Raw genomic sequence first — 19,326 nt, forward strand, 5'->3', positions numbered from 1 at the left:
CCTTTCCCTCTTCCATGAGATTGGGTGAATCCTGAATTAAAGATGTGAAGCAAAGTTGACCAATTATTGTAGACTAATAACAGATATATCAAAGAGACAGAGATACTGATCAAGAATTGGTCACAAATGCCTAGGGAGGAAGGGTAAAAGCCTGAACCGAAACGATAATAGTTGTGGACCAAATAAACAATAAATGATGATTTAAGTGATATTTAGGAAGTCAGGTTGATGAAACTTGCTAACTCATGAATACAGGTGTAAGGGTGACAATACTTCTGTCCCTGGCCCATATTACATCATGTTTTGATTTTTCACATCCTTGTGGTGAATTTTCCTTTGTCTTTTTGTTTCTTTCTTGCCGACAGAGTAATCATCTTATCGCACAATTTTGATGATGCCATTCCTCTTCTAAATAGTCTCCATGGCTCCCCATTGCTAAAGAACTTCACCTTAATCGCTGTCATAACTCTTTTTAATATTTATTTCCCACTTTTCAGGCCATTCTTTCCTTAAAGAAACTCTACTAGTTTTGTTGTTCTTTCCTCAAAAATGATTTTTGAGTTTCCAGTCAAATGACTTGTCCCAGTCATTTCTTTTGCTTTATCACTTCTTCACTTCAAATTACTTTGAATTCTACTTACTTATTTTTAGTCAGGACAGATCAGGTTCCCATGTGGTGACGTATGACCTTAAAAATCCCAGTGGCTTACAAATGCAAGCTTTATTAACCTCTCAAACCACATGTCCATCCTAGGACAGCTAAGACTCCATTGTTCTCTTCATTTAACAGCCCAGGGTGAAGGAAAAGCTTCTGCATGAAATGAGCACAAACTGTATTTGTTCTTCAGTATTCTGCTTGAACATGATAATGTTCTCTCTATCCATATTTTGAAGCAAGTCATATAACCAAGGCTAGAATGGAGACGTGTATCCGTCCACCAGGGTGGAGTAGGAAAAATCTATAGAAGACATAGAATAATGTAAGTTACCATATCATCATTTCCAATCGATTCCAAATCCCATTGATTTCATTAATCGAATCTTGTCCACCCCATCTTCAAATGTTACTGTTTTCTCAACTCTTGGCACCAATATGAATTATATAGCACATCTTGTAATGCCCAATGCCCTCAGCAGTGGGTAACAGAATTTTCTTTCTTTCTTTCTTTCTCTTTCTTTCTTTCTTTCTTTCTTTTTCTTTCCTTCTTTCTGTTTATTTATTTATTTTGAGAGAGACAGAGACAGCCCAAGTAGGGGAGGGGCAGAGAGAGAGGGAGAGAGGGAGAGAGAGAGAGAGAGAGAGAGAGAGAGAGAGAGAGAGAGAGAATCCCAAGCAGGCCTCATGCTGACAGTGCAGAGCCCAATGCTGGGGTCAAACTCAGAAAACGATTTATTGATTTATTGATTTATTGATAAATAAATGATTTATCAATTTATTGATATAAAAATAGGTTCTGGTCTTCTGCAGTAATTTGCACATACCTTCCTTCGAGCAACAACCCCCAGAGTTGAGTGTGCATTGGAGTCATCTGAAGGGATGTTAAAACATAGATTTCTGGATACCACTTTTAGAGTTTCCAATTCAATAGGAATAGTAAAGGGCTTGAGAATTTGCTGTTTCATCAAGTTCCCAGGTGATACCTTTGCTAGTGGTCTGGGGATAACACACTGAAAACCATTGAGCTGCAGAACAAAGAGAATAATCTATATTCAGTCACTTGTTATTTGTGATCAACAAATGAATTCAAATACATGAATACATGTTATTATATATATATTTTTAATGTTTATGTATTTTTGAGAGAGAGACAGAACACGAGTGGGGAAGGGGGGAGAGAAGGAGACAGAATCTGAAACAAGCTCCAGGATCTGAGCTTTCAGCACAGAGCCAGATGTGGGGCTTGAACTCATGAACAGCGAGCTCATGACCTGAATCTACTGAGCCAGCCAGGTCCCCCTTTGTTATTATGCAATTAAGAAATAAAACAGGGGTGCCTGGGTGGCTCAGTCAGTTACAAGTCAGACTTCGGCTCAGGTCATGACCTCACTGTTTGTGATTTCCTATATCAAGCCCCATGGCAGGGCTCTGTGCTGACAGCTTACCCGGAGCCTTGGAGCCTGGAGCCTGTTCCGGATTCCCCTTCCCTTTCTCTCTGCCCCTCTCCTGCTCACACTCTGTCTCTGTCTCTCTCAAAAATAAATCAACATTAAAAATTAAAAAAAAAATAAAACAAACGTTTATAATGATCATTTCTTTAGTGCATTCCTTTCTTCACAAAAGCCAGGTGACTACTGTTAACCAGAGAATGTCCTGAATAAAATTTTACTGGTTACATGAGTGAGTTACAATAAAGTTAGCTTTCACCTTTTTATAGCAACACAGCATACAGTGCTGTAAATATCGCACTTTTCCATGGCTCCTTCACATGATGGACAGGTAACAAAATTGTTTTGTTTGTAAAGTCTCCCCAAGCTATTTCAACCTGTCACGACACACAAAGCTTGGCTACACCAAATGCATCAACCCATTTGTATTACTTCAGTGGAACAAAGAGATTTCAGAAGGACACATTAATTTTATTCTCATTCAACAATTACATTGAAGAGACATTCCTATTTGTGCAGCTGTTTGAGCTACCAAGCCTCCTTGTGTTTATACATATGTTTAAAACAGCAGAGATGCTGTGCTCTTGAGGGTTTTGATATACTTAGATTAAATGATTATCCCAAATATTGCTGCATTCTTGACTCATAAATGATAAAGTGACAGATTCTTGGAGAGAAAATAAATGATTCCCGTGAACTTAATGTCAGTACTTAGTACTTTGATAGTGAAATTGTTGGAAGAGGTCAATAGGAGGACGTGACCTCCAGTTGACCAGGAAGCCAGAGGCAGGCAATCAGAGGCTCCTCACTGCCTCCCCCGTCCTTGGAATGTACATTAGGTGCACTGTTCCCATACTAGGAGCCACTTCAAGAGCTTGAGACAGTTATGTGTTACTGAGAGCATCTGGACTGTATACATAGGTGAACCCCATCAACACCTTCACATAAACGTTTAAGATTCTAGGAGAGCAGGTGCTGAGATCTACTAGTCTGTGGCCACCTAAGGCAAGCCTTGTATTTAAGTTCTCTTAACACTGCCGCCTATCAATCCAGAGCAGCCAGACTCTTGCTTTGGTCTCTCCTTGCCCTCACTGTATACGGTTTATTTCAAATTTCATCCACAGGAACTCCCGAAGTTGTGAATCAACAAAAATGTAAAGAACGATTATCATGGAATTTGGACGGATGTAGTAGTATTGTTTCCAATAGCGCTCCTTTTCATTATAGGATTTTAAAAATCCTTGTAATATCCTCTACTGTTGCAAGTAATCACTAAGAGATTTCCTAACACAAATTAATGTTAATTAAAGAAATCTTACAAGACATAAACATGCAAAATTAAAGACACAAGCCCAACATATAACCTGAACAGATTTTAGCTCCTCATAAAAACCGGACCAGGTTCAGCCAGCACAGAAGCAGGTAAATGGATTAGTAGAAATTTCTTGGCTAAGGTTATCACCAACTAGCAACTGATTCTTGTTCAGACCACGTTCCGAGAAGGAGATGGCTTCCAGGTGAAATGGACTTTATCCTCGGGTTCCACAAGATAAAAACAATCAAGCTACTTAGCGGAGTGAGAAGCAGGACTCCAGCCTTTGCCTCCCAATTCCCTGATTTTCAACAGTCCTCAAAGCCTTTTAATAGCAAAGCTCCAGGTGCAAAGGAAACCAGGTGCTGTCACTTTGCCCGCGCCCACGCTTCCCCCTCCACTAAGCTCCTCTAATGAGTGTCCTGAGAACTATGGAGTCCTTCCATTCATTCACAGCACTGTACAATGAACGCTAGGGGGGAAAAAGAACAAACAAGATACGTTTCGAATACAAGATTCAATTACTTTTCACAACTCGGTGATGTGTCAAAGGCACGCTGTGTTTTGTTTTGAGGGCGGGGAGATGACTGGGAGGGAATCCTGGGCCCCCATTGGCTGGCCGCTCGCCGCTGCAGTTGAGCTCCAGCCGCTCCTCGAGCATTATTGATCCGAAGGGTAAACGTGGAGGGAGCCACAGAGAGGGGTCCAGGCGTTTCTGAGAAGAGAGGCAGACCGCTTCCAGGAAGAAAGTGGTGTCTGCTGGCTGCCCGGCTTGGAGGATCTTCTGTCAATGAAAGAGGACGAAATGCAAGGCAGTTTGTTGCTACAGTGATTTTAGAAGAAAAAAAGAGAGAGAGAGAGAGAGGAAGGAGAGGGAGAGGAGAAAAGGGTCTCACCTTCGGTGCAAGGCTGGTTTATTGCATCCTGCTGCTGCTGCTTCTGATTCTGTTCCTGCAGCTGCCTTTTCTACCATCAGGTAAGGCTCCTTTTTTTCTTTTTCTTTTTTATTGGGATTGCATCGTGTGTGATCGCTTCAGGATATACGCACAGAAATTCATACATGATTAATAAAGTGTTGCCTGGCGTCGTCAGAAGCTGAACGAGGCTGCACACAGACCTGGCATCTGAATTTGGAACTGGTGCGTGGTTTTGCTTTGGGAAACTTCAGTAAGTTCTAAACAAGTCTCTAGTCTTGAGAGCGAGAGGTTGAATTAAAAGGGGAGGGAAAGAAATGTTTTAACCACTCCTGTACCTTACTTAGCGTGGTTGAATTTTCAAATGAAAATAATTATGTTTAGGGAGGTGTTCAACTGGTTATTTTATAAATGGCTTTATTGATCTGTTTTTTTTTACGATAAAATAATTAATGCTTTATTTTCAAAAAGCTTCTGAAAATACCCATCTCTTCTGATTTTTGTTAAAATACATTAACATCTCTACATCCTTCTCCACTGACACTTACTAAGACATATATATTCAAAAACTTCATTCTTCACTAAAGAAAACTGTAAAGCAATGCAATGCTTTAATAGCTAGTCTCTCAGTATACAGCTGAGTTTCCTACAACAAAACTAATTTGGGACAAGTGGAGGAGATACAGATTACCAGATCTGCTGTGGGTTATATAATATGCATTTCAAAAATTATCTTAAAGGTATTAGATATTTGGTGGTGCATTCAAAAAGAAAGAACTATTTGCAGTAGAAGGTCATGCTAGCAAATCATTTTTCCAAAGAGACATTCTGTAGTTTATAAATATTTTCTCCCTCTTAAACATCATTTCGCATGGAAATCACAGTGGCTTCAGCACTTCTATAGTTCATAGTACTTGATGTGTCTTATAGACATTTCTCTGCACTCTCTGGAGAGAGAACTGACATACTTTTGGGTGATTCTGTGACCATTTCATGATTCTCAATTTCTCATCTGGCATTTTGAAGCTCATTCTCAAACTGCTTAGCTAGAAAATCACCTTACATACTGAGGGGGAAAAATGTAATAGAGCAGGTTATGAAAATATGTTTACAGTTTTAAATTACACTCTACATGACCAAAACGTGGAAATCCAACCATGCCAAGCAGGTATTAGTTTGCTTGGTCTTTTCAGCATACCTGACTGGTTTCAAGATTTCTAAAACCCAGGTGCATGGCTGTCCAGAAACATTGAACCTCCTCATTCAGTGGCATCATTTATTCATTCAATTATCAAAATCAATTTGAGAATCCCTTTAATTTATACATCTTCATTATTATTTCTAGGAAGGCAATAAGCTGAGTAGGTTTTTCTTACAAATATTTCCATTATTCCAGCAGAAGGTCTCTTCAGAATTGAAAGGCAAATGTTTACTCTTCCCAAGCCATAAGCAGTTGATTGACAAATTGTTTTGGAATGCTGCGAGCTTAGCCACACACAAAGTAGAAGCTTCCACTTAAGTAATTTAACTAAGGGGCACATCCGCTCATTCAGTGACGAGATCTGGGGACATTGCCTCCACCTGCTATAGAAACTGCTGTATCAAAAAGAGGTCTTTCATGTACTTGAAAATCAATTCCAGAATATATTTTCTCATTTATTAATGGCTTGTATTTTGAAGACTAACTTCTAGGTTTAACTCTGCTGTTATTAGCTGCCTTCTCATTAAAAAAAAATCACATCTTCTTTTCCGTTATGTTCAGCAAATCTCCAGTTTCTGGATTCTTAACTTCGACTGCTGTGTACCGTTTTCTAGCACTAGGGGGGAGTTTTCAAGCCAAGGATGCTTTTTTTCCCTACTGGACCTGATTCTTTCCACTGACCTGCTTAGTGATGTGATCATTTTAGATAATTCCCATAAAGAGAGAGAGCCGAATTATAATGGGAGGGAAGCATCCTCTGTTTTACATGTGGGATAATACATATTAAGATCTTATCACAGCAAAAGCAGTGCTTAGTTTATGGGAAAAGATCCCACCTAATGCTTCACGTGACATTTTTTACCTCAGTATGACTGCATCCTTTGAGGATGGAGCACACACTGATCTTGGATTTAGAATCTTTTGCATCTGGTATTTTGGCAGAACGTATTTCATGTACTAGGCTGTGATATTGATTGAAATCAATCTTTTATCATTTTGTGGTTAATAAGAATGTCTGTCACTCTTACCTCTTCGAATGATTGTGATGAACATCAAATCACTCTCGCTGATGAAATAGTACTGCAAATAGTCTGCTGAAACTGTTCTTACATGAGATGTGCAATATTACTGTGTTTTCACACCTGTGCCATTTAGATGTCAGATCATTAAATCTAACAACTGTGATAGGAAAATACATACAGTGATGGCTCTCTTCAGAAGTGAGCCATGTTTTCGCGTAAAAAAATATCAAATCTAAGGCCTGTGTAATATGATGACTTACTAATAGACTTTTCCAAACGTCTTCATACTTCCAAAGAGGAAGTGTGGTTATGGAAGTCTCATTTAACGTAAGATATCATTTCTTTAGTCTCTTAACAAAGCTATTTCTAAAGTAATTATGTCCTGTACCACCTGTCAGTATTACCACATCAATAGATAGCATTTTGCACCAATTCATGATTCCATTTATATCTAAAGACAGGTGGAAATTATTTGCTCTTTCCTGTTTAACAGATATGGAGTTTTACATTTACAAAGTGGGTCAATTCATATCAAGACAAATAAAATTAATTAAGGAATGAAGATTTATGATTTTCATGGGAACTTTCCCTTCACTAACACTTGATAATTGAGCAATTTACACTCTTACAGCTTTTGAAAGCATTTTAACTTTTGACTTTAAGGTAATTGCATTTTTTCCCCCTGAATTACTATGCTGAAAGGGTGATCTGTCATTACAAAACTTTAAAAAGAAGTGTGTGTGTGTGTGTGTGTGTGTGTGTACTCATTTGTGTGTGAATGTGAATATTGCTGCCCCTGTTGAATGTCCATAGTGGTTAGTCAAAGTCATTTTAAAGCATCACATGATAAGATGACTAATAATATGTGGTAAGTAACATTTTTAGAAAAGACTAAGAGAAAGTTATGACTCTTGTAAAATTGAATAACAGATGAACTTCTCATAGTAGTTTTCTATTTTTTGTGAGCTGCTGGTTAATGTTTTTTTTTTTTTTAATTTTTTTTTTCAACGTTTATTTATTTTTGGGACAGAGAGAGACAGAGCATGAACGGGGGAGGGGCAGAGAGAGAGGGAGACACAGAATCGGAAACAGGCTCCAGGCTCTGAGCCATCAGCCCAGAGCCTGACGCGGGGCTCGAACTCACGGACCGCGAGATCGTGACCTGGCTGAAGTCGGACGCTTATCCGACTGCGCCATCCAGGCGCCCCATTGTTTTAAGAATTTATTTATTCAACTATTATCACTTAATAAGCGTTTGTTAAACTGTTGAAAACAGGCCCTGTATTTACTGTTTTTTGTAAATTTAGTTTCATTCAGGATTGTATCACTTTATCATATTATAGCTCTGGTATTAAGGGATAACTTAAATCTTCAGTATGTTCCAGGTTTTGTTTTGTTTTTCCACTTAAGGGTTATGTTTTTTTTTTTTTTTCCATACTCCTTGCTCTGTGAACATTTAAGTCATTACTCCATAAAAGGATCTATCTTACCTCGAATATAAGGGATGTGCTATTTGAACAATGTGAAATTCTTCTTAAAATATGTACATCTCATGTATGTGGTATGGCTAGTCTGCTGAGAGAAAGTGAGGCCCCAGTTTGTGCACAGATACCCAATAGAGAAATACAGGACTTGTGTATCAACTCCTGAACCAGTGCATACTTAGTGCAAAGTACCAAAGAAATCAACATTAGGACATAGCTTGGGACTGTGGAATTATCCACAAAGCAGGATGCTAGTTACAAGCATGATTGATTACACCTGAAGTATACCATATACTCAGTTCTGTAACTTCTGCTTTTTTTTGATCCTTGGTTTCTTCTCTTGATTAGTATAATATTACCACATAGACAACACTCACTAATAGATCTTTCTCTTTGGAAATTTCCATGACCATAGTACTAGATTGGTAGAGATTAACTATAGCCAGAGCTGGCCCTCTGGGTTAGATGAAAACATGTGGTGGCCAGCATTTGCCATATGCTAAAATATACTTGCCATGTTGGGATGTCTGTGGTGTTCAGGTCACTTACCTAAAAATAATTCTGCTTATTTTTGGCAAGAATGCTTTTAATGAATAGGCATGGGTATTTCTGGTAGTGTAAATAATCAATGAAGTTTAGATTATGATGAAACCATATTTCAAGAGGTTTACAAATCCAGCAACAAGGAGAATAAATCACCAAATAGAAAGCACAGAGCCAAGGGAAGTTTGTGGGATTATTATTATTATTTTTTTATATAGAGATTTGAGCATGTGCATAGATGAGATGGGAATCATTAGAAAGAGAAAAGAAAATGAATGATGGATGGAGAACTTAAAGTGCTGGAGGAGTTTATCAAAAGGCTGTGACCCCCTATTGACCCCTGAGCTGGACCCTGGCAGTCGGAAGTTCCTCATCCTCTTTCCTGTCCTTGGAGTGTGCATTCTGCCCACCATTCTCACACTAGGAGTTGTTTCAAGGACAAAACCTTGAGAACGTAAAGTGTCGTTGAGACCATTAGACAGAGGATGTGACTGAACACTGGTAAGGCCTCTACACAAACTTTTAAGATTCTGTCAGGCAGATGCAGAGATTAACTCATCTTGTGGGCACCCATAACAAGTCTCATGCAGAAGTTTCTTACTTGCCAAATCTGCCACATACCAATCTCTCTCCTTGCCCTCCATGTCCAGGGCCAATTTCAACTTAACCCAGAGAGCTCCTGAGTTTTTGAAGCCATATAGAGAAGATTAAAATTTATAATATCCAGGGCATAGGTGGAATATACAATTAGAAGATGTCATTAATTTTAATAACACAAGTGAAATAGTATTCAAAAGCCAAATATCAAATAATTTTAGCTCACATTTCAGCATTTATTAATGTCTTGAATGTCAAAAAGGATTGTTAGGAAGTAATCAACCAAAATGTGATGTTAATTTAATTTATCTAAAGTAATACTTTTAAATTTAATTGAAAGAGATCCAGATGTTTGGTAAATATTGAGAAGTAGGGGAAATTAACTTGAAAAGACTGCCCCTAGGAAAAAATGTTGGGGTGTTATCATTAGCACTGAATAGTATGATGTTTTTAAAACTATTTCTGAAGAGAGAATGTGGAATACTTGAAGTAACAAGGAAGTAATCAACATTGTATCTGAAAGGAAATGTCCTCCTAGGACTTTGTGGGTCAATGTTTATTTCCAGGAAGGGAAGCCTACTTCAAGTGTGATTTCAGACTATTTTAAAAGCAAAATGGTTCCTGAAACTCTACTTTTCCCTAATTATTAGCAACAGGATCATGGGTAAAAAGTGAAAACATAAGCTCTTGGCAAGGTTTTTATGTTATATGTTTACTTAGACAAGAATGGGAAGCCAAGAATACTTCTCTGAAATAGAATGGTGTTTCACAGTGAGATACCTCATTATCTAAATCATTATCTGATATTTGTACTAAACTGACTACTAGAAGGTCACCACTATAAGATCATTACATGGAAGGAAGTCCAGTGTTAGAATCGTAGCTATTACAACCAAAATTAAGTTGTGTCAAGTAATCTGGCACACACAGCAGATTCATGTGTATACTAAATATAAATAATATAAATTTTAAATGAAGAATTAAAAAGACAGTTATTCTGGGGTGCCTGAGTGGCTCAGTCAGTTAAGCGTCCAACTCTTGATTTCTGCTCAGGTCATGATCTCACGGTTTGTGGGATTGAGCCCTGCATTGGGTTTCACACTGAGCATAGAGTCTGCTTGGGATTCTCTCTCTCTCTCTCTCTCTCTCCCTCTCTGCCCCTTCCCTGCTCTCATGCACGCATTCTCTCCCTTCTCTCTCTCTCAAAGTAAATAAACATTAAAAAACGATTATTTCATAATACATTCAAATCTCAGTATTTCATGTGTTTATTTAACAAGGAATTTTATATGCCTGTGATTATATAACACTGGTGATGAAAGAAATGGTATAAATGAAAATACATGGGATGTGATCTGCCCTAGACACAGCAGTGGTGTCATGTAGGTATTACTTTTGAAAAACAAAAATGTCAGGCATATTCAGAATACACAATCATACCACAAAAACATAGGTCCACCTCCTAGGGTTTTGTCTAATTATAAACTGTGGGATCTTTTTGCAGGGAAATTAGGCAGCATCCATCAAAATTCAAAACCTAGCGGTTCTAATACTTGGATTATTTTCTGCAGAAATATTTCCATGTGCTTGTCATTTTCTTCTGATTTTATTCTTTTCTCACAGGCTCCTTTTTCTCATTCTCCTCTGCCGAGTTCTCTGTCTTTACACCTATAAATAGAAACTGTCAAGAGTATCCCTGGGCCCAGTCTTAGGTCCTGCTCACATACCTAGAAACTTACTGAACAGGTAATGCCATCCCGTAGTACAGGTTCTAATGCCATTTGAAAGCCCATTTCCAAATGTATGTCTTTGTCTCCAATCTTTGTTCTGATAATTCAGACTTTAATCTCCAGATGCCTACCCAGTGTTTCCACTTGCACATCTGTATTGGGCTGGCTGGGCTGCCAGAAATAAATACCACAGCCTGGGTGGCTTAAACAGCAGAAACTTATTTTCTCACCACTCAGGAGGCTAGAAGTCCAAAATTGAGGTGCTGGCTGATTGGGTTCCTGGTGAAAGTGTAGATGGATTCTCGCATAGAGTCGTGACCCTGAGGCTTTTCTTTCCAGGAAGCAATTTATTCCTGCTGGCACTGCTCAGTTGGGTTCCTACCGGAAGAACTGATCCCTGAATGCCATGTGGTGTAGTTTTTTAAAATACATTTTCCATTTCTTTGTCTCCCATATATGATAACATACAAACTTGGAGTCTGATGAAGTGGTTTCATGTTACAATGTCCTGAGGGATGTTGTCACATATGTGTATAACCTGGTTGCCTTCAGGTTTTTTTTGTTTGTTTGTTTTGTTTTTTCCTTCCCTTAGGAAGGGGACCCTACCACAACAGCTTTCTTCCTGGTTTGTGGATGGCTTTCTTTTCACTGTGTCTTCATATGACTTCTTGGTGTTGCTACAGAGCATGGGAGCAGGCTCTGTGTTCTCCCTTCTTATAAGGGCAGTTATCCCATCATGAGGATCCCACCTTTATGGCCGCATCTCACCCTAATTACTTCCCATTGGCCCCACCTCCAAATACCATCATATTGGGAGTTAGCAATTCAACCTGTATGCCCCGCCCTTCAGGGAAACACATGCAGTCCGTAGCAACATGTATCAGTCCTGTTAAACATAACTTGTTTGAAACCAAGCTTTGCATTTCTGCTCCTTATCACCACAACTAAATATTTTCATTTTCCTAATCTACTTCATCTCAGTAAATTATATAATTATTCATTTAATTTCTTAAGAATTAGAGTCAACCCCGAGACCTTGCTTTCCTCTCTTCTCGCCCTGAACAGTGCCAGTATTAGATCTGCTGGCTTCATGGCCTTATTGCCTAAGTACATCTTTAATCCAGTCACCGCCACCTCTACCAGTCTCGATACAACCACTATCGTCACAGCCTCCTAACTAGTCTTTCTGCTTCTACTTTTATCTCCTCCCCTGACCCCAATTCAATGTACAGACAGCCAATATCACTAAGTACTTCCTGTGTTTTAAAGGCAATATCTGGTGTAACCCCTCCGTTTTCTTTCTCATTATGCTGAGTTCATCCCTGCCACAGGGACTTTGCAGTCACCCAATTCATCCTTTTCTTTATGTAGATTTCGGTTTAAATATTCTTACTTCAGAGCTACATTTTCTAATTACGGTCTATAAATAGCATTTCCTTTCTCAGAATTATCTTTACCTTTATCCATATTTAATTTTCTTTAAATAGGACCTGTTTCAGCTTACATGATACTGTGTTACATCGTCTGTCTTCCTAAAGAAAATGGAGACCACAGGAGGGAAGCCATACAGTAGTGCTTAGCACGTAGGAGCCCTCCATTAGTGTTTTGGTGAATGAATGAATGAATGAATGAAAGAAAGAAAGAAAGAAAGAAAGAAAGAAAGAAAGTATATGGGTACATAAATTTACTTAAGCATACACATGCATCTAGGAGGAGTTTGACGATTTACATGATGATAAGAGTGGTAATCTTTAGGGAGGAGAGGGAGACATACTTGTGAATTATGTGAATTTTTATAGTAATGTATTATGCATATAACTTGGCTTGTAAGTGTAATAATTGCTAGGCATGCCGTTTGTTCGTATTCAGTACGGAAACCCGTGTTCTGTTAAGATTATTAAGGGAATAAAAGAATAGAATTTGAGTGTCAGCCGACCAAAGAAAAAATGATTTTAAAGTTAATACAGAATAATTTGGACAAGTACTAGTTATCTTTTTAACTCAAGATTCAATACTGTATCACTACGTATAATGTCCCTGATTCCCTATGGTGTCCACAATTAAAATAAACCTCCCAGAATGCACTAAAAAAGGGGGGAAAGGCCTTTAAGGATTTGTCTTAATTGGCTCTGAGATGCAGTTTTGTTATCTGGAGAGAACAGAGGAGAATCAGCATTAACACCTGGACTCGTGTCTATGCAGAGTCCAGAGCTCCTAAAGTAACAATTAAATGGCTTAATCTTAAAGCCCTCCAAGGTTTAATTCAGTAGCTCCCTTCAGAAGGGCATTGCTAATTCTTCCTCAATTGCTGCTGCTTCTAACTGCACTGCCTTAATTTGAACAGTATTCAAAATTCCATTCTCCCTTATGGAGTTAATTGCATTATGAAAGTCGGTTTAGAGTGGAAACTTATTTCCTCTTGTGGAGTATCTCTCTACAGAGTCCTTTCTTTTCCTTTTCAACTTGACACATATCCACATTTGTGCAGGATAATGTCACAAATGCAGCGTGCCCTGTTTAAACCAAGTTTCAAAGAATATTCTTTAAAATATTTATATATACGCTAAAGCATGTTACCAAAGCGCCTATAATTTTGTACATGCTCAGGCCGTCTGATCTAATAGACTCTAAGTCCTTGGAACATTAACAAATCTCTGAGCTTTTATATAGGCTGTGACCTATTCATTTAGAGGGCTACTTCAATAAACGAAGGCTCACTTAGGTTAATGATGGATCATGGAGCTGTTTGATTTGCAGTGAGCTAAGTTGCCCATTATCCCCTAACATTCATGTGGGTCATGTTATCACAACCAAATAATGGGTTAGACCCCTTCCCTTGTTCCTGTGGATTTCCAAGTCATTACAGGAAATCTTAATGTGCAAGTCCATGAAGCATTATGACTTACAACTGCAGATGAATTATTTTTGCCAAGAGTATGAAATTTCAGCTAAGGGTCAGTTTCATCATGACAATATCAGCTGCTTATTCAAGAGTTCATGTTGGTATTTTCTTGAAAAGAAACCCAGACTTTCTCTATGTTTCTCCCCATCCTCAATTAAGCATCCCTAAAATTACATTCATGTCTACCATCTACTTGCTCCTTTTCACACATACACATAGGTATGCAGACAGACATACGGAGAGACAAAAGTGGGACATGGAATCAGTCTTTAACTGATTCAATTTAACTGTAAAAAAAAAAAAGTTACATCAATTATAAATGTTGTATCAAGGAGCCAAAGATCTGTTTTATAATGCCAGCCATGGTGATTGCTTCCTTTTTACAGGCACATGTCCGTGCTAAGAAATCTTGAAAGTTAAGGGAAATTCACTGGAAATATATTTTAAATGTATTTTAAAGCGTTTTTGTGATGCCCTCACATTGCATGTTTATCACAGTGTATGCATGTGTGCACACAGACACAAATGTTAAAAGCAACTTCGTCAGTAACATCTCTAAAGCTAGCTAAATGTTTCTGATAGAAGGCAATAAACCCTTTGGCATTAATCCTTCCTAAAAATGAAATACTTCTACACTATAGAGAAAGCTATATGAAATATGAATGACAGGAGAAAAACAACTTCATTTATTCTTGCTCTGTGATTTACGGTGCAGAGATGACAACCATGGGGGAGGTGAAGAATGGTGACTTCTTCTGTGTTTGATGCTAATTTTACAGTGCTACAGAAAAAGAGAGCATTGTGCCATATTCCGGATCTCTAAGTGAATTTATTTAAAGATGGTCCATTAGTTCATGTCACCATGGAGAACTAGTAAATTATGAGTGTTTTTACAAATAGACTTGGGAAAACTTCCCGAGCATTGTGGATTCACAGAGAACTACCCTGAAAAATTATTATATTCTGCTTTCTAGTCACAAAGCTATGACTAATAACTTAAACACAGAAGCCAAGATATTTTCATTAATGGTTACTTAACCAATTTTTGTAAATGTATTTACTCTTACATTTTTTAATGCCAGGGTAAGTTTTTTAAACTCCACGAAAGTAAGAGAATAAGTTTAGCCTGCAGAGATAGTGCCAAAATTCTCTTTACAAAAACAAACAAAAAAAATATACCTGCCTATCTCTGAGAGAACTTAAAGGAATGTAAAAACATTACAAAATGTATGAAGACATTTTTTTTACTTTACCTTTGGTTTATTACTCATTATTTAAAATTCATTTTATTAAACTGTATCAGAAGATTTTATCTTGACAAGTCAATTTGAGTGTTTTCATGACTAATTACAAAAATACAGAGACCTTTCATAGTCTGTATTCCCCATCATTTAGTTCTCAAGATATTTTCAACCAGATTTATCTGGTCCCATACTAAAAAAATGCTGGTAGTTTAGCACTTTCCATTTTTATTTTTTAAACATTTTTAAAATGTTTATTTACCAGTTTGCTTTCCCACCAACAGTGCAAGAGGGTTCCCATTTCTCCACATCCTCTCCAGCATCTATAGTCTCCTGATTTGTTCATTTTAGCCACTCTGGAAAACAGTGTGGAGGTTCCTCAAAAAATTAAAAATAGACCTACCCTATGACCCAGCAGTAGCACTGCTAGGAATTTACCCAAGGGATACAAGAGTACTGATGCATAGGGGCACTTGTACCCCAATGTTTATAGCAGCACTCTCAACGATAGCCAAATTATGGAAAGAGCCTAAATGTCCATCAACTGATAAATGGATAAAGAAATTGTGGTTTATATACACAATGGAGTACTACGTGGCAATGAGAAAGAATGAAATATGGCCCTTTGTAGCAAAGTGGATGGAACTGGAGAGTGTTATGCTAAGTGAAATAAGCCATACAAAGAAAGACAGATACCATATGGTTTCACTCTTATGTGGATCCTGAGAAACTTAACAGAAACCCATGGGGGAGGGGAAGAAAAAAAAAGAGGTTAGAGTGGGAGAGAGCCAAAGCATAAGAGACTGTTAAAAACTGAGAACAAACTGAGGGTTGATGGGGGGTGGGAGGGAGGGGAGGGTGGGTGATGGGTATTGAGGAGGGCACCTTTTGGGATGAGCACTGGGTGTTGTATGGAAACCAATTTGATGATAAATTTCATATATTGAAAAAAAATGTTTAGTAGAGAGAGAGAGAGAGAGAATGAATGAATGTGTGTGTGTGTGTGTGTGTGTGTGTGTGTGTGTGTGTGTGTGGAGGGGGGGGTGGCGAGAGAAAGGGAGACCCAGAATCTGAAGCAGGCACCAAGCTGTCAGCAGAGAGTTTGATGTGGGGCTCGAACTCACTAACTGAGAGATCATGACCAGAGCTGAAGTCTTGATGCTTAACCGACTGAGCCACCCAGGCACCCCAGCACTTCTGGTTTTATTCCGAGATTTCATCTACAGTTTTAGGGCAACTGCTGACCTTGTAACTCACCACTCTAGAGATCTCTTGCCTTATATCTGATTTACCATGTACCTTTGGCCTGGAGAGGCAATGGATCCTTGATTCATACTTGATTCCAGGTTATTTACTTGACCTGGCTCTGGTCTCTAACTAGTATAAGTCTCCACAGTGGTCAGTGGCATTACAGTACTTCTTGGGAAAAACTCTTGTGGGCTGTGTCCTTCATTGACAGCCTGTGTTGGATTGGAGAGCCCTCCTCTTGACTCTACAACCAATCTTCCCCATTCACAGAGTTACAGAGTAGTTATTTCTCTTACGTTCCATACAGCTTTTTCTTAGCTATCTGTGTATGTTTAATAATTTGAGCCATCTGCCACTTAAAATACTTTTGAGATTACCTATTACACATTGTCCATCTGAGATGACATGTTTACATTTTTAAAGAAGTCATCTGGAGGTAATGCTCAATCCAAGCAATGATTGACTAGAGTTTGAGATTCTCTTATGCTTCCATGGATACTCTTTTGAGGATTTGTATTTTTCTTTTTTCTTTTTTTTTTTTACTTTTCAAGTTTAACCTGTTTGATATTTTCATCAGTTGTTATCTAATTTATTTTGTCACCTAGATGGTTATTATTTTTCTAGTTTAGGCATATTTTCATATTTCATTATAAGTGTGATCCACACCCATGGGGAAGAAAGTCAATCATTGCTGAGTATGTTGAACTGAATTCTTCCTCTCCCTTCCTGCTCACCTGTTATCTCACTTCCCAGGGATAACAGCTCACACTAGCGGTTTCCTATGTATTCTTCAGACTCATACCAATTCATAGAAACCTGAACACATAGAAGATTATTCTCTGTCCTTAATTTATTCAATGATTATTTGACCCAGTTAATTTCTCTTTCCTAAACAATCTTTGAAACTTGAATTCTCAGATGCCCACACACCTTTGGTTTTATCCTTGATCTCTAGCAGTCTCTTCTCAGTTTTATTTGCTGGTATCTTCTCTTCTCCCCTTAATACTGAGGCAGCTTTCATTTTCTCCTATCTATCTACACCCACACAGAGAGTGATCTAATCCAAGTTCATAGTTTTAAACACCATATGTTGACAACTCCCAGATATACATCTATAGCTCAGATCTCCCAAAATCTAATCTCCTCTCCCCAACTGCTTTCTTGGCACATGATATACTTGGGTTCCCAAAGGACCTCTCAAATTCACATGTCCAAAATGAACTCTCAGTCTTCACTGACAAATATATATTCCAGTCTGAGATTTTACCATGTCTGTTGATAAACTCCATGCTTTCTTTCATTCAAGTTAAAATTTCTCAGACTCTCTCACATCCTCTATTTCTTTCACATTGAACATCTCATCTGCCAGGAAATCCTCTCTACTTCCAAAGCATATGTAGAATCTTACCAATCCCAGCAGATTCACTGTTATCACCATGATTCTAGTGGTAAAAATTCTTCTAGCCCTCCAAAGATGAGCCTCAAACGCAAGGGCTTTCCTTTGAAAATATGTTCGATCATGTTTCAACTGTGTTCAAAATCAACTGATGGCTCTCCATTTACCTCAAGAGGAAATGCCAAGGGTCTGTGTGATCTGTGCTGCCTCATTTTATTTCTGATCCGTTCTCCCTACCTTCTTCCCTTGTCTCATTCTGCTCACACAGCTCTCTTCTGGCCTTTCCTGAAATTGACCAGGCTAAGTCACACCTTCGCTAGCCAGTCCCTCTGGCTGGAATTCTGCCTACTGGATGCCTATTAGGCTAGCTGCCCACAAGTGTCTTTGTGCAAGTTGCCCTTCTCTTCGAGGTCTGTCCTTACCACTCTTTCAATAGTAGTGCCAGTTGCACAAAACCCTCAGACGACAAAACCGGCTTTATCCTCTTTTACATTGTTCATTTTCCACATCGTGATTATTATTTATTGCTACTTTCTCTTTCTTAAAGCACTTGGAGAACAGGGATCTTTACATCTTATGTGCTGATCTATATCTCAGGAGATAAGACTAGTGTCTGGCAGACTAGCACATAGTAAATGCTTGCCATATACATAAATAGATTTTGTGTATATAAATAAACGAATGACCACATCACTCCAGATTGGTTACGTGACTTTTGTGTGTTATATGACCATACATTCACTCATGAGTGAGCACACATCCTCACTTTAAGGAAAAAGAATATTATAAATAATCTTCATTATATTCATTTATAATGAATATTATAATATTATAATATTATAATATTATAATAATAATATAATATTATAAATAATCTTCATTATATTCATTTATAATGAGAGAAATGTTGCTGGATCTTAGAACTTGGAAATGAAACCTCAGTGGCATTTTCTGTGTTCTGGCTTGTGTATAACTTTCATTTTGTGGTCTCAGTTGCACTTGATGAACTGAAATCAGAGTTTTAACCTGTTTTTTTTTTTCTGAAGCCTCCTTTTCAAGAGGATAAACAAGGTAAAAATGACCTTGATTTGCTGTTTTTTTTCCATCCGATATTCATGTACTTCATGCACTTTACTCTTTACACTTTTGAGTGTTCAGCCACTTACAAACCAAGATCAATGTGTGGGTGTGCAAACAAGCGTCTCCTTATATGTCCACGTGGTTGTTACTAAGTGGAGTTTGTAAATTCCTTGTGGAATAAGTCGTTTCAAATGTAAATTAGACATAGGAACACTTACATATATACACACATACATCCAGAGAGAGAGAGAGCAATGGGTGGGGAGGGAGGGAGAGACAAGTAAAATTTAAATGATATTTATGAAGTATAAGAATTATATGCATTTATATAAAGTGTAAATATTTTCCGTTTACAAATATATCAATATAATATTTACTGACGTAATTTTTCATTAAATTAAAATGTTTATTTTTGAGAACAAGAGTGAGAGAGAACATGAGTGGAGGAGGGGCAGAGAGAGAGGGAGACACAGAATCTGAAGCAGGCTCCAGGCTCTGAGTTGTCAGCATAGAACCTGACGTGGGGCTCAAACACACGAACCGCGAGATC

At 38.1% G+C, this 19,326-nt stretch overlaps 1 protein-coding gene across 2 annotated transcripts in view; it reads left to right on the forward strand.

Moving 5' to 3' along the window:
• The first annotated feature begins 3,872 nt into the window (after nt 1–3,872).
• Nucleotides 3,873–19,326, forward strand: part of CDH12 (cadherin 12) — a 1,056,103-nt gene continuing 1,040,649 nt past the window's right edge. For both annotated transcript variants that reach the window (XM_045441358.1, XM_045441360.1), the window contains exon 1: nt 3,873–4,394. The gene's annotated coding sequence lies outside the window, so the exon portion shown is untranslated. The remainder of the gene's footprint in view (nt 4,395–19,326) is intronic.

Source organism: Leopardus geoffroyi, chromosome A1, assembly GCF_018350155.1.
Source record: "Leopardus geoffroyi isolate Oge1 chromosome A1, O.geoffroyi_Oge1_pat1.0, whole genome shotgun sequence".
In the NCBI taxonomy this organism is placed as follows: Eukaryota; Metazoa; Chordata; class Mammalia; order Carnivora; family Felidae; genus Leopardus; species Leopardus geoffroyi.